This window comes from Ylistrum balloti, unplaced genomic scaffold (assembly GCF_031769215.1).
Source record: "Ylistrum balloti isolate Yb309-2 unplaced genomic scaffold, AGI_CSIRO_Ybal_v1 Utg370332, whole genome shotgun sequence".
Taxonomy (NCBI): Eukaryota; Metazoa; Mollusca; class Bivalvia; order Pectinida; family Pectinidae; genus Ylistrum; species Ylistrum balloti.
The window spans coordinates 126,179-142,328 of NW_026782241.1; the positions used below are offsets into that span (position 1 = coordinate 126,179).

Consider the following 16,150-nt stretch of genomic DNA (forward strand, 5'->3'; position numbering starts at 1 on the left):
CATAAGTATAACAAAGGAAACAGACCCAACATAAGTATAACAAAGGAAACAGACCCAACATAAGTATAACAAAGGAAACAGACCCAACATAAGTATAACAAAGGAAACAGACCCAACATAAGTATAACAAAGGAAACAGACCCAACATAAGTATAACAAAGGAAACAGACCCAACATAAGTATAACAAAGGAAACAGACCCAACATAAGTATAACAAAGGAAACAGACCCAACATAAGTATAACAGAAGGAAACAGACCCTAACACAGAGCTTAACACAACATAACGAAAAAGATACAGAGCTTAACACAACATAACGAAAAAGATACAGAGCTTAACACAACGTAACGAAAAAGATACAGAGCTTAACACAACATAACGAAAAGATACAGAGCTTAACACAACATAACGAAAAAGATACAGAGCTTAACACAAACATGGCAAGAAGGGAAAAGCTTAAGCATAAAAAACTTCTTGATCTTGTCCAAGCCATTTCGGAGCCATACCCTTTTGCAGGCTTTGAGTTTTTCATACTATATGAAGAGCATTAACGAAAATCCATTATATATATTAATTGTCCATCTAAAAAAGTCACAGGTCATACGCTGTTCGTATTTTGCTGTGTTATTGAAGGATATATGCTTTCTAACTTTACAAAACACCTTTTTAATACCAAACGGATATGTAGCTTTTGAGGCATGGACTTTAATTGTGGTTGAATTACGTCCCGAACATCTTTGCACTAAGCTATCCTGTGACATGTTACGGAGTGTTAATCCCCGCTTTTAAAACACATAAAACATCGAAAAGTTTACATATATACACGATGTATTGTAGATATACCAGTATTTCGAGTGATTAAATCTCAATTTCTTGTGATCCTACACAATCGTGGTAGCCGTAATTGGATGGCTGACACTGAGTATCGATATGGCTAGTTTTCTACAAAGTTGTTTATTTGTTTGTTTGTTAGGTTCATAGCCCCGTCAACAACCATTGTTATTTTGAGGCTGGGTATATAGCTGGTGGCTAACTCACTGAAGAACATACGGGAGGCTGGGCGATAACTATTGAAAAAAAAAAGATTAAAAATTTAACTGTGTTGCCCAAGGCACAACCACTACAGCACAGAAGGGTCCGTGTCTCAGCTTCCCAGGAAACACAACCCGCCCCAACAAACCAAAAACATTTCAATTAATATACTTGAGACTGGCCAAATCAAGCCTGCATTCGTGGACAAAATAAAGTTTTATATAGTTGAAACCACTGAAGTATCGGGATAGCACGTACATGTTTACCATTTGATCTGAAGCCCCCGGCGATACACCGAGTGTACTAATATTTGTGGTCACTCAATGTCGGGCCGGAAGTATGTACACCATTACCTAGCTTTATACAAATTGTGTCGGATGTTTTGGTAAATTGGGGACATCGAAGGAAACACTGTTGCTCCGTATCAGAGTGATCACGCTCCATATTAGAGTAGCCATGCTTCAGTGGTTCGATATTAGGTCCGCTTCAGAGATTTGTCACTATTTCACACGATTTCACAGACCATGAAATAGAATTTTAAGTGAGAAATCATAACCTGTAAAATAGCACGAGATATGTTTTTTATATTAACATGCCATCGATATTTTTCTACTGGGATCGGGTGCTGTCCTCTAACGGGCCGTTGAATCGACACAAATTACATTTAACTTCTCAACTGCTGAGTTAGGGTACTGTCCTCTAATGGGGCCGCTCAAATGGTACAATTTACATTTAACTTCCCTACTGCTGAGTAAAGGTAATATCCTCTAACGGGGCCGCTCTCCTGCTGAGTAAAGGTGCTGTTCTCTAACGGGGCCACTCAAACGGTACAAGTTACATTTTACTCCTCTACTGCTGAGTTAGGGTGCTGTCCTCTAACGGGGCCGCTCAAACGGTACAAGCTACATTTTACTCCTCTACTGCTGAGTAAAGGTGCTGTCCTCTAACGGGGCCACTCAAACGGTACAAGTTACATTTTACTCCTCTGCTGCTGAGTTAGTGTGCTGTCCTCTAACGGAGCCGCTCTCCTGCTGAGTAAAGGTGCTGTCCTCTAACGGGGCCGCTCTCCTGCTGAGTCAGGGTGCTGTCCTCTAACGGGGCCGCTCAAACGGTACAAGTTACATTTTACTCCTCTACTGCTGAGTTAGGGTGCTGTCCTCTAACGGGGCCGCTCAAACGGTACAAGTTACATTTTACTCCTCTACTGCTGAGTTAGGGTGCTGTCCTCTAACGGGGCCGCTCTCTCTACTGGTGAGTTAGGGTGCTGTCCTCTAACGGGGCCGCTCAAACGGTACAAGTTACATTTTACTCCTCTACTGCTGAGTTAGGGTGCTGTCCTCTAACGGGGCCGCTCAAACGGTACAAGTTACATTTTACTCCTCTACTGCTGAGTTAGCGTGCGGTCCTCTAACGGGGCCGCTCTCTCTACTGCTGATTTAGGGTGCTGTCCTCTAACGGACTCAATGACCAACTGTAATATACGTTGTGTTTTCATCTTCTGGTTCTTTTGGAGAATATACAACAATGTCTACTTAGTCAGTTATCATAACGTAAAGGCCCACGTGGTTCTGTGATTATAACTACGGTTTCGTTGCGTGCATATTTATAAGCTTACATCCTCGGTCAGTTCCAAATTTGACCTTTTGTGAATATCTACTGGCGTCAAGGACAATTACGGGATTTTGTGCGTCAGCCCTATCAAGAAACTTTTGCGGTCAGTGGACTGGCGAAATACTTCTATAAGAACCTGTCCGGAGGCTATTAAATGGATGGTCAATCATCTTGAGATCACCTAGAAATGAAGGGTCGGGTCCCTAGACGGTTCTGTTTATTTTTTTTATCGGTTTACATTCTCTAAACAGCCATGGTCATTAAAAGATGTGTCAGGTTTGTGTGGAGAAGGAAAGTCCGGAGGCTGTTTAGATGGATGGTCCGAGACACATATTTACAGAAGTGGTCAATCATCTATAGAGGTTGTGATCACCTAGAAACGAAGGGCCAGGTCCATGGACGGTTTTGTTTTGTTTAGTTTTTTTTATTGTTTTACATCCTTTTAACAGCCGCAGTCATTAAAGGCCGCGCCAGGTTTGTGTGGTGAACGAAAGTCGGAGTTCCCGGATAAAAAAAACCCCACCGACCTGCGGCCAGTACATGGCGATTGCCCAACGTAGGCCTCGAAACCGCAACCCAGAGGTGGAGGACTAGAGATAAACAGTCAGATGTCTTAACCAAACTTGGGAGAATGATGTAGGCCAAACCGGGCTAAGTAGGGTACAGTGACTTGAGGCATGTATAGGAAAAGGAAAGTTTCAGGGGTGTTAAAGTAGGCAAGGCGATCTATAGCGTTGGTTCAGGGGTGTTAGGTAGGGGAGGCGATCTATAGCGTGGGTTCAGGGTTGTTTGGTAAGGGGAGGCGATCTATAGCGTGGGTCCAGGGGTGTTTGGTAGGGGATCTATAGCGTTGGTTCAGGGGTGTTAGGTAGGGGAGGCGATCTATAGCGTGGGTTCAGGGTTGTTTGGTAAGGGGAGGCGATCTATAGCGTGGGTCCAGGGGTGTTTGGTAGGGGATCTATAGCGTTGGTTCAGGGGTGTCAGGTAGGAAAGGCGATCTATAGCGTGGGTTCAGGGGTGTTTAGGTAGGGGAGGCGATCTATAGCGTTGGTTCAGGGGTGTTAGGTAGGGGAGGTGATCTATAGCGTGGGTTCAGGGGTGTTTGGTAAGGGGAGGCGATCTATAGCGTGGGTCCAGGGGTGTTTGGTAGGGGATCTATAGCGTTGGTTCAGGGGTGTCAGGTAGGAAAGGCGATCTATAGCGTGGGTTCAGGGGTGTTTAGGTAGGGGAGGCGATCTATAGCGTGGGTTCAGGGGTGTTTGGTTGGGGAGGCGATCTATAGCGTTGGTTCAGGTTGTTTAGGCAGGGGAGGCGATCTATAGCGTTGGTTCAGGGGTTTTTGGTTGGGGAGGCGATCTATAGCGTGGGTTCAGGGGTGTTTGGTTGGGGAGGCGATCTATAGCGTTGGTTCAGGGGCGTAAGGTAGGGGAGGCGATCTATAGCGTGGGTTTGGTTGGGGAGGCGATCTATAGCGTTGGTTCAGGGGTTTTAGGTAGGGGTTGCGTTGTTTAGAGTTGGTTCAGGGGCTTAAGGTAGGGGAGGCGATCTATAGCGTGGGTTCAGGGGTGTTTGGTAGGGGAGGCGATCTATAGCGTTGGTTCAGGGGTGTTTGGTTGGGGAGGCGATCTATAGCGTTGGTTCAGGGGTGTTTAGGCAGGGGAGGCGATCTATAGCGTTGGTTCAGGGGTGTTTGGTTGGGGAGGCGATCTAGGGGAGGCGATCTATAGCGTTGGTTCAGGGGTGTTTAGGTAGGGGAGGCGATCTATAGCGTTGGTTCAGGGGCGTAAGGTAGGGGAGGCGATCTATAGCGTGGGTTCACAGGTGTTTGGTTGGGGAGGCGATCTATAGCGTTGGTTCAGGGGTGTCAGGTAGGGGAGGCGATCTATAGCGTTGGTTCAGGGGTGTTTAGGTAGGGGAGGCGATCTATAGCGTGGGTTCAGGGGTGTTTGGTAGGGGAGGCGATCTATAGCGTTGGTTCAGGGGTGTAAGGTAGGGGAGGCGATCTATAGCGTGGGTTGGTTTGGTCAGGGGGGTGTATAGCGTTGGTTCAGGGGTGTTTGGTAGGGGAGGCGATCTATAGCGTTGGTTCAGGGGTGTAGGGGAGGCGATCTTAGGTTGGGGAGGCGATCTATAGCGTTGGTTCAGGGGAGGCGATCTATAGCGTATCTTCAGAGCACAATTCTTAACTACACTAACAAAGGTAGGGGAGGCGATCTATAGCGTGGGTTCAGGGGTGTTTAGGCAGGGGAGGCGATCTATAGCGTGGGTTCAGGGGTGTTTGGTTGGGGAGGCGATCTATAGCGTTGGTTCAGGGGTGTTTATAGCGTTGGTTCAGGGGCGTAAGGTAGGGGAGGCGATCTATAGCGTGGGTTCAGGGATGTGAGGTAGGGGAGGCGATCTATAGCGTGTGTTCAGGGATGTGAGGTAGGGGAGGCGATCTATAGCGTGGGTTCAGGGATGTGAGGTAGGGGAGGCGATCTATAGCGTGGGTTCAGGGGTGTTTAGGCAGGGGAGGCGATCTATAGCGTTGGTTCAGGGGCGTAAGGTAGGGGAGGCGATCTATAGCGTGGGTTCAGGGGCGTAAGGTAGGGGAGGCGATCTATAGCGTGTGTCCAGAGGTGTTTGGTAGGCGATCTATAGCGTTGGTTCAGGGGTGTTTGGTTGGGGAGGCGATCTATAGCGTTGGTTCAGGGGTGTTTAGTCAGGGGAGGCGATCTATAGCGTTGGTTCAGGGGCGTAAGGTAGGGGAGGCGATCTATAGCGTGGGTTCAGGGGCGTAAGGTAGGGGAGGCGATCTATAGCGTGGGTTCAGGGGTGTTTAGGTAGGGGAGGCGATCTATAGCGTGGGTTCAGGGGTGTTTGGTTGGGGAGGCGATCTATAGCGTTGGTTCATCTATAGCGTTGGTTCAGGGGCGTAAGGTAGGGGAGGCGATCTATAGCGTGGGTTCACTGGTGTTTGGTAGGGGAGGCGATCTATAGCGTTGGTTCAGGGGTGTCAGGTAGGGGAGGCGATCTATAGCGTGGGTTCACTGGTGTTTGGTAGGGGAGGCGATCTATAGCGTTGGTTCAGGGGTATCAGGTAGTGGAGGCGATCTATAGTGTGGGTTCAGGGGTTTTTGGTAGGGGAGGCGATCTATAGCGTGGGTTCAGGGGGGGTGATCTATAGCGTGGGTAGGGGAGGCGATCTATAGCGTTGGTTCAGGGGTGTCAGGTAGGGGAGGCGATCTATAGCGTTGGTTCAGGGGTGTTTTGGTAGGGGAGGCGATCTATAGCGTGGGTTCAGGGGTGTTTGGTTGGGGAGGCGATCTATAGCGTTGGTTCAGGGGTGTTTAGGCAGGGGAGGCGATCTATAGCGTTGGTTCAGGGGCGTAAGGTAGGGGAGGCGATCTATAGCGTGGGTTCACTGGTGTTTGGTTGGGGAGGCGATCTATAGCGTTGGTTCAGGGGTGTCAGGTAGTGGAGGCGATCTATAGCGTGGGTTCAGGGGTTTTTGGTAGGGGAGGCGATCTATAGCGTGGGTTCAGGGGTGTTTGGTAGGGGAGGCGATCTATAGCGTTGGTTCAGGGGCGTAAGGTAGGGGAGGCGATCTATAGCGTTGGTTCAGGGGCGTAAGGTAGGGGAGGCGATCTATAGCGTGGGTTCAGGGATGTGAGGTAGGGGAGGCGATCTATAGCGTGTGTTCAGGGATGTGAGGTAGGGGAGGCGATCTATTGCGTGGGTTCAGGGGTGTTTGGTAGGATGAACCCTGAAGCGTTTTCATTGGCTCGACTGTGACGTCATAATATGGACGATGCCGTTTCATCATGACTTTGAAATCCGTCCAAATGCAACTTCTACGAGCTATGTGATAAAAAATATTTGTTTTCGTGCCATGTAAGGCTTTATGAAACTCGTCTCGATGTTTTCATTTTTGCTCGCCAAATGTAAAACCTTCAAAGACTCGCTTCATAAAATCTTATATGATAAGATCATATGTGTTATATATATGTGTGTATAAATGCGATGTCGTGGTGACTTTATAATGTAATGGCTATATAAACATGTACGTTTCCTGTCCTACGTTATGTATACATATCATTCATCATACATTTCTGATTTGTATTGTTTGCTAATCTGTTGTTACATTTATAGTGCAGTTACAAGAGAACAAAAACATTAATTCATTTGTGCTTTTGTTCCTCCCGTCCATCCCTCCCTCCCTCCATTCATCCATCATCGATCCACCCATCCATTCACCCATACATCCATTCATCCATCCATCCATCCTCCCTCCCTCCATCCACCCAAACTCCATCCATCCATCCATCCATCCATCCATCCATCCATCCATCCATCCATCCATCCATCCATCTTACCCATCCATCCATCCATCCATCTTACCCATCCATCCATCCATCCATCTTACCCATCCACCCACCCACCCATCAACCCATCCATCTATCCATCCATCCATTCACCCACCCACCCACCCACCCATCAACCCATCCATCCATCCATCCATCCATCCATCCATCCATCCATCCATCCATCCATCCATCCATCCATCCATCCATCTTACCCATCCATCCATCCATCCATCTTACCCATCCACCCACCCACCCATCAACCCATCCATCTATCCATCCATCCATCCATCCATCCAACCAACCATCCACCCATCCACCCATCCACCCACCCACCCACCCATCTACCCATCAACCCATCCATCTATCCATCCATCCATCCATCCATCCATCCATCTATCCATCCATCCATCCATCCATCCATCCATCCATCCATCCATCCATCTTACCCATCCACCAACCCACCCACCCACCCACCCATGCAACCCATCCATCTATCCATCCATCCATCCATCCATCTTACCCATCCATCCATCCATCTTACCCATCCACCCACCCACCCATCAACCCATCCATCTATCCATCCATCCATTCACCCACCCACCCACCCACCCATCAACCCATCCATCCATCCATCCATCCATCCATCTTACCCATCCACCAACCCACCCACCCACCCACCCATCAACCCATCCATCTATCCATCCATCCATTCACCCACCCACCCACCCACCCACCCATCAACCCATCCATCCATCCATCCATCCAATCACCCACCCACCCATCTACCCATCAACCCATCCATCTATCCATCCATCCAGCCGGCCAGCCAGCCAGCCATCTTACCCATCCATCCATCCATCCATCCATCCATCCATCCATCCTCCCTTCCTCCCACCCACCTACCTATTCCCCTCCATCCCTCCATTTATTCATTCATTCATTCATGCATTCATTCATTCAGTGATAACAAATTGATAGTTGTGTGATGCCGGCGAAACTGAGCAGAGGACAAACGGAGGAAGGTCTGTTATTTTAATTTGTTGTGAAAATTTTTGCTCCAAATAAAAACGTAAATGTCGTGTGCATCCTACAATTACATCAGCTTATCTGCTACAATTACACCAGCTTATCACCTCTGTGCACTATCACTATAATATGACACCTGAATTATCCAGTAATGTTACCAAAAGTTTCACTTATCTTCAGCACCCGAGCTAGGTCGTCATGTGCCAACTACTCGTATCGGGCGAGTTACATATACAGCTGGCATATTGTGGGAATAGTCCAACTTACACTGGTATGTGGAACAGATGTGGCGATTCGGCTGCTGACAGATTTGAATGTAGATATGGCATATTCAGACTTCGTTCGAACGCTGAAGTTACCAATTCATTTTTTTTTTCGTATGTTAAATTTAGAACGACAACAAAGGGAAGGGTCCGAGACCAAGCTTACAAAAAATCGAATTGACTTTGCCTAGAATATGTAAAAGATCGATCTTAGGGTTGCTACCAATATTGTTTCGTCTTCGGCAAAAAAATGACAATATCAGGCGAGATATCAGTTGTTGGTAAAATGAAAACAAGGCATACCGTGAAAATATCTAAATGTGAAAGAAAAATTTAATTTGATTTTATCACACAATTCCCTGATATCAGCGTAATAACAACAGTTATATACATTTATTTCTTATAATCCACGTCTAATATACCCTACTGGAGCTGTGATTGATTGAAACTTCCCACTATCTCCATTGTAACGTCACAACGTCGTAACGTCATGAAGTCACACGTTACTCCATGACAGGTCATATATTCCTTTAGAAATTAATATATTCCGAATCATGTTGAAAAGTGAGAACGATTTTACTTCAAAACGGAATGACATGTATATTTCCCTAGGGAAGCCTTATATCTAACGATAAAAAAACACTGAAATTCACAGAATGCCGAACCCATTTTTTCCCAAATGTTTGTGGTGACCCGGTACAGCGGAAGTATCTATTTGTGGTGTTATTTACGAGCCTATAAAAAGACAACTTTGTCCATCGCCAGAGTTCTGCTGGTTAAATACCACCTTACCTTAAATGTCAGCATATTTAGTACAACACTACTAGTGTAAAAATATCGGCTAGCGAAAGGTCGTGCTATGTTAATGTATCACACGCGCCTATCACGCGCGCTAAAACGCTACATAATTCATCTTCATTTAAAGGTTAAATATCTCTAATACATCTGTAAGTCCTTTCCTTCGAGTATTCATTGACCAGGACGCCACAAAAAGCTTTTTTCAGTGTTAATAAACAGCTTAAATGTGTGGCTGTACACCGTACACTGATTAGGAAAGGTATAAACACATCTGTTTTATTCCAGTGATATCACCGACAAATCTGTAGGACAACATTATCCCACATGTCAATCCGATTACGATAAGATGCGTCTTTATAAGATTATTCCCAATAAAATAGACTGACCTTTTATGACCTCTATAACTATAGCGTAGATTGTGTTTTCACTCGGGTTAATGGTACCGAAAAAATGATAAAGACGACAGAAAACTTTTCAGTAAAGAGTTATTTCCCCTGCCGATTAAATTAAAGCTTTAAATTGGTAGTATAAAAGTTCAGAGCTCAGTTTTTAAAGTTATTATGTTCCTGCTATAGTGCATTTTTTCCCAAAAGAGCTGTTTCCGTGTAAAAAAATAATGCGAGGCGTTTGAAGAGGAATATAGAAAAACACACTATTGAAGAAATACTTTTTCCTGTATTTTATGAAAGTCATACTCTAGCTTTATATGTTGATTGAAGATACGTGAGTGTTGGCGACGATTTGAAATTTCAAAAATGATTTGTTTACTTTGATTACATTGTACACATGTTATGGACTAGGAATTGGCATTATTGCAAGTTTGTTTGCTCTGTGGAATTCCAATAACGCTGACTCTGCGTTCGAAATCTCCGAAAAGTGCAATTATATACCTTCTTTCAACAAATTGATACTATAAAAAGGAAACTTTCATCTTCTCTTTTGAGAGAACTAATTGGATTTTCGAAATGATGAATAATAAAGAAGACTGAATGAATATTAACGTCTTAAATGAAGCAAAAAATCGGGAGTCTCCCTCCAAAATCGGGAGGTTATCAAGTATTTTTGTGTCATACTGGTACATGACTACTGTGGCTAAAGTAAACCGTCATGTAGATCTCCCTATATCTCCTATGTACTAAGTCTATCTGTTACTGACAATACCGAGAATCACACGTACATCTTATCGTATTCTCGACAAAGATGCATGTGCTAATCTGCAACAAAATAACTAAAGAGAGCTTAAGTTGACATTAGAAAAAACCTTATAACACAACCATAATCAATCATCAGTTAAAAAGTATTTGATCTCCGATCATTCCAAGCTGCTGATCCCCAAATTTGGAGTACATTTCAATACCCCAATCTCTCCAGTGTAATTTATTAAACGTATATTAAATATGGCTTTTGTAAGGACCAATGGTATTCTTGAATGTATTTGTGCTCCCGAAGCCGCTGTCGGTTTCATATCTACAATGAGGGCAACAACCACATCCTGTGTGATTAGAAATAAATCACCACACCCATCAATATGAAGATGTTGAAGTGGTGTAGCTTCCTGTGGTTCGTGACAATTTACTTAAAACTACCAAAGTATATCTTTTAAACATTTAGCTCAGACAAATTTATCAATGTATATGGATTAAAACTTCTCACAAACAAATGTTTAATGGTTTCATACCGTACTAGAGAGAAAAGTAACCATGTATCCTACACTACCTCACACCAAACTGTCCATGTTTCCTACCTCACACCAAACTGTCCATGTTTCCTACACTACCTCACACCAAACTGTCCATGTTTCCTACCTCACACCAAACTGTCCATGTTTCCTACCTCACACCAAACTGTCCATGTATCCTACTCTACCTCACACCAAACTGTCCATGTTTCCTACTCTACCTCACACCAAACTGTCCATGTTTCCTACTCTACCTCACACCAAACTGTCCATGTTTCCTACCTCACACCAAACTGTCCATGTTTCCTACTCTACCTCACACCAAACTGTCCATGTTTCCTACCTCACACCAAACTGTCCATGTTTCCTACCTCACACCAAACTGTTCATGTTTCCTACCTCACACCAAACTGTCCATGTTTCCTACCTCACACCAAACTGTCCATGTTTCCTACCTCACACCAAACTGTCCATGTTTCCTACTCTACTTCACACCAAACTGTCCATGTTTCCTACCTCACACCAAACTGTCCATGTTTCCTACCTCACACCAAACTGTCCATGTTTCCTACTCTACCTCACACCAAACTGTCCATGTTTCCAACTCTACCTCACACCAAACTGTCCATGTTTCCTACCTCACACCAAACTGTCCATGTTTCCTACCTCACACCAAACTGTCCATGTTTCCTACCTCACACCAAACTGTCCATGTTTACTACCTCACACCAAACTGTCCATGTTTCCTAACTCACACCAAACTGTCTGTGTTTCCTAATCTACCTCACACCAAACTGTCCATGTTTCCTACTCTACCTCACACCAAACTGTCCGTGTTTCCTACCTCACACCAAACTGTCCATGTTTCCTACCTCACACCAAACTGTCCATGTTTCCTACCTCACACCAAACTGTCCATGTTTCCTACCTCACACCAAACTGTCCATGTTTCCTACTCTACCTCACACCAAACTGTCCATGTTTCCTACCCTACCTCACACCAAACTGTCCATGTTTCCTACCTCACACCAAACTGTCCATGTTTTCTACCCTACCTCACACCAAACTGTCCATGTTTCCTACTCTACCTCACACCAAACTGTCCATGTTTCCTACCTCACACCAAACTGCCCATGTTTCCTACTCTACCTCACACCAAACTGTCCATGTTTCCTACTCTACCTCACACCAAACTGTCCATGTTTCCTACTCTACCTCACACCAAACTGTCCATGTTTCCTACCTCACACCAAACTGTCCATGTTTCCTACTCTACCTCACACCAAACTGTCCATGTTTCCTACCTCACACCAAACTGTCCATGTTTCATACCTCACACCAAACTGTCCATGTTTCCTACTCTACCTCACACCAAACTGTCCATGTTTCCTACTCTACCTCACACCAAACTGTCCATGTTTTTACCTCACACCAAACTCTACCTCACACCAAACTGTCCATGTTTCACACCAAACTACCTACCTCACACCAAACTGTCCATGTTTCCTACCTCACACCAAACTGTCCATGTTTCCTACCTCACACCAAACTGTCCGTGTTTCCTACCTCACACCAAACTGTCCATGTTTCCTACCTCACACCAAACTGTCCATGTTTCCTACCTCACACCAAACTGTCCATGATTCCTACCTCACACCAAACTGTCCATGTTTTCTACTCTATCTCACACCACCAAAGGAGTGTTATACCCATTTCAAGATTTCAAGTACATTGTTGTCTGTTATCTGTCTTTACTAGCTCGATAGAAGTTCGATTTTATTAATGATGTAACATTTTCTGTTCCTTTCAACTTCCTTCCCTCCTTCTCCCTCCCCCTTCCTCCCCTATCCCTCCCCATCTGCCGATCCTCGAACTCTACCAGAACCTATAACAGTGATCACTCTGTTTTCATCGCTTCCATCTCAATCTATATAAGATATATAAAACATTGTCAAAGTCTAGGCGTAAGAAGCTCGACATCCACTGAATACTACAACAATAACATCTTATAATCACGTCTGTTACGATACATCTCATTGTAAACATTTTTAAATTATAAAGTAAACATATAAGAAAATGTAAATACACTTACCCCCTGCTGAACGTAATAGACAATTAAATCCACGAAATAGTTCACACACAGCCCGTGTAGTACCAATAACAGACATGCGGGCTTTTTTCTCGCTGTAGCTATTATACTCGGAGTGTATAGCCCTTTAAAACATTAAACAATGCAGATAATTTCATTTTAAACGCTCCTACTGGCACAGTGGTATCCCACACATAACTTCCACAATGAGTATCAGAAAGATCAAGTTCTCCCTTATTTCCGTTTTAATGAGGCAAAAGACAGGGTTTTTTGTTGTTGTCTTAATTTTTGTACACAGACAATAATCCGGACGAATTGAAACCACGTTGAAGCATTTCCATATACAATAAAAAACAGACTACTAACTATTTTCATTGATATTGATGGTAAATATTAGCAGTAGGTATATAAGAGTAGCGGTCATGGTTGAGTGATAACGGCTGTGTATCACATATCTAGTGTATTGAACGGGTGCATCTACCCGTGTAGAGGAATTTTCACCTGTTAGCGGTCCATGATCGACAAATGACCTGGCCAATAGATAGCCGAGGACAAATACGTAAGAGGAGGTGTCACGCGACAGTGTGCCCCGTAGGTAGGAGCATAATGGAAAGAGATATAGGAGTAGGGCAAAGGGGAGGGGCACTAGGTCAAATGGTAAAACAGGTAGATGAAAAATAAATTACAGCTTTGTAGCTTGTGGGGAGCATAGTGAGTAGACTTTTTATGAAGGAGGGGAACAATTAAAGTTACAGGGTAAGTTATGATAAAGCCTACTAAGCATTTTACCATCATGTAGTATAATTACGGAAAAAAGGAGAAATGTCAAGTCAGTAAGCGAGTTATTTCCCTTTCTAAGATAAAATGAGATACCTTTGGTCCCCTAATTCTTCACCATAACTAAAAAAGGACAAAGTTTCAATGGTCAAATACGTGTGAGGTCTAGCAGTCAACATGATCAGTCTATATCTGTTCGTTAGCGATACAGAATATTTTTCATTTTTTATGCTTAAATCGCAGATATATACACAAAGGATATTAAAGGAGGTTGTGAGAGATGGCCATGAAAAAATATCTATCGATGACCTGCAGTTTCATGGGCCTGGGCGGTATAACACGCAGCATCGGTCATTTCAACAGATGATAAATAGAAATAAATTGGTTCACTAGATTAACACGTCGACAACCGTGAGTATTTGGCCATACATGTCGATATCGGTCCCTTTGATCCCCGGTCACCTGAGATATCACATGTGTTATACAAATATTTGGTCTAAATGCAAGTCTAAAAGTGACGTTTACGATTTCCGAATCTGATCAACACATAAACAGGCCTTACTCTTAAGGTCGTTCACGGGTCCACCAGTGATGAGGGTGCTGGGGATGGCGGGTAACCAGTTTGGGGCAAAAAGGCCAAAACTGTCTCTTGTGAGGACGAAAATAGAGGAATAACCCAAAGAGGAGCGGTGCACCATGGGAAGGGGTAAAGGAATGAGTTGGGACTGAAGAGGGCATAAAGAAAGGGACGGTCCGCTCGGAAGGTTGAAAAGGCGATTAACTGACTGAAGGATGAACTAATAAATGATGACATGACTGAAAATTAGTCTACAACTTGTTTTACATGTACTAAATCATTTATCCTCTATAAATAAAGAATCTGTCATTATTATTAAAGGATGCTATAAGGGAGACCGCAAAGAAAAAAGGGGGCCATTAGGAATGGCGTAACTTATGGAATGGGTGGTCACTGGTAAGGTGGCTAAGAAAGTGTGATCAATAGGGGAATTCAAAGGAAATGGCGAGACTGGAGGAGTGCGAGAAGGAAAAGGCGGGACTGGAGGAGCGCGAGAAGGGAATGCGAGACTGGAGGAGAGCGGAAAAGACGAGACTGGGGAATGCGAGACTGGAGGAGTACGAGAAGGGAAAGGTGAGATTGGATGAGTACGAGAAGGAAGATGCACCGGAGGAGTTCGAGAAGGGATATGCGAGACTTTAGGTGTGCGCAAAGAAGATAACAACCACTGGGAATATCGACAAGGAAGGGACAACAACAGGGGAAGGCGTTAAGGAAGGGGATGGACTAATAAGGGCAGAGGAGGGCGACCATTGGGACGGTGTAAAAGAAATAAGTGGACACGTGTGTGTGTGGGGTGGGGGGGGGGAGAATACTGTGAAAGGACAGGTGACCGCCGAAGACGACGCAAAGGCAGGGGTGATCATTAGGGAGTGGGGGAGGCGAAAAGGAAATGGGGGTACAAAACACGAAGAGGAGGGAGAGATCATTAAAGGGAGGGAAAGGAAGAGACGGTCTCAGGAGGGGACAACGAGAAGGATGCCTGCCTGGGTGACACGGGAAATCTCTGGCGATGTTGTTTACTTTTCTGTTCATGGAAAAGTTATTTGCATTCTATATTTATTCTTGTATATGAGCCTGACGCCTTTCTGCTGTTGTTACTTATCACGATTTTTGTCATTTCTGGATATCTCTAATAATAGGTTTGTTGTGATCATACCTCTTCAAAGCTCATGTTTGTTTCTACATATATAAATCAAAATATTTTTTCTAGTGTGTGCTAGAAACTTTGTAACAATATTTCAAACACTGAACAAATTAATGCGACACGCGCTCACAATACACCCTTATATTTACATCCTGAAACCATCCACTGTGTTGTCGAGGGTACATAAGTATATAAAGGTATCACATAGAGAAATTCACTCTAGCGTAATTCATTTATGCAGAGCATGCACAATTTTACACGAGTTCAGATCACATGACCCATTATGGTTTATTACGGTTTCGGTAGAATAACTGCGAGGCGTGTGTGTAGGAATGTATGTTTGTCAAAAGGAGGAGAATTATCTCGTCTATATATTCATTAGAGAAAAACGACTTTGGAAGAAATGTTGTTATGATGGAATGGGGATCCGAAAGCGATGTCGCACCCTCCCCTCAATGAATTCGAGTTAATTTACTTACCGTTAAACAACCTTCTGGAGTAATCCACACTTCAAAATGTTCCACAGATGGCCAAACATCCACAGTGAAAAGTTGTGTTGTTGGTTTGAGCAGGGGTATACTTTTCCATAACGAATAAATCCTACAGAAACATGCGAAAATCAAGCACAGCTCCCACATACAAAGTGTAATTCCATAGAATTGTCTAACTCCTCGTCCATCTTCCAATCTCTCTAAGACAAGTATGTACAGATCAGATAGTCATTAATCCGATACAGCTTCATATATCAGAAACACACGTATCTAACAGGTATTATATCTAATAGTTATGTAGCCCAGGTGTTTAAAT

At 44.1% G+C, this 16,150-nt stretch overlaps 1 protein-coding gene across 1 annotated transcript in view; it reads right to left on the minus strand.

Moving 5' to 3' along the window:
• The window catches only part of LOC132553528 (uncharacterized), an 89,756-nt gene extending 76,823 nt beyond the window's left edge, over positions 1–12,933 (minus strand). The window contains exon 1 of the mRNA XM_060217776.1: positions 12,846–12,933. The gene's annotated coding sequence lies outside the window, so the exon portion shown is untranslated. The remainder of the gene's footprint in view (positions 1–12,845) is intronic.
• Between the last annotated feature and the right edge of the window lie 3,217 nt (positions 12,934–16,150).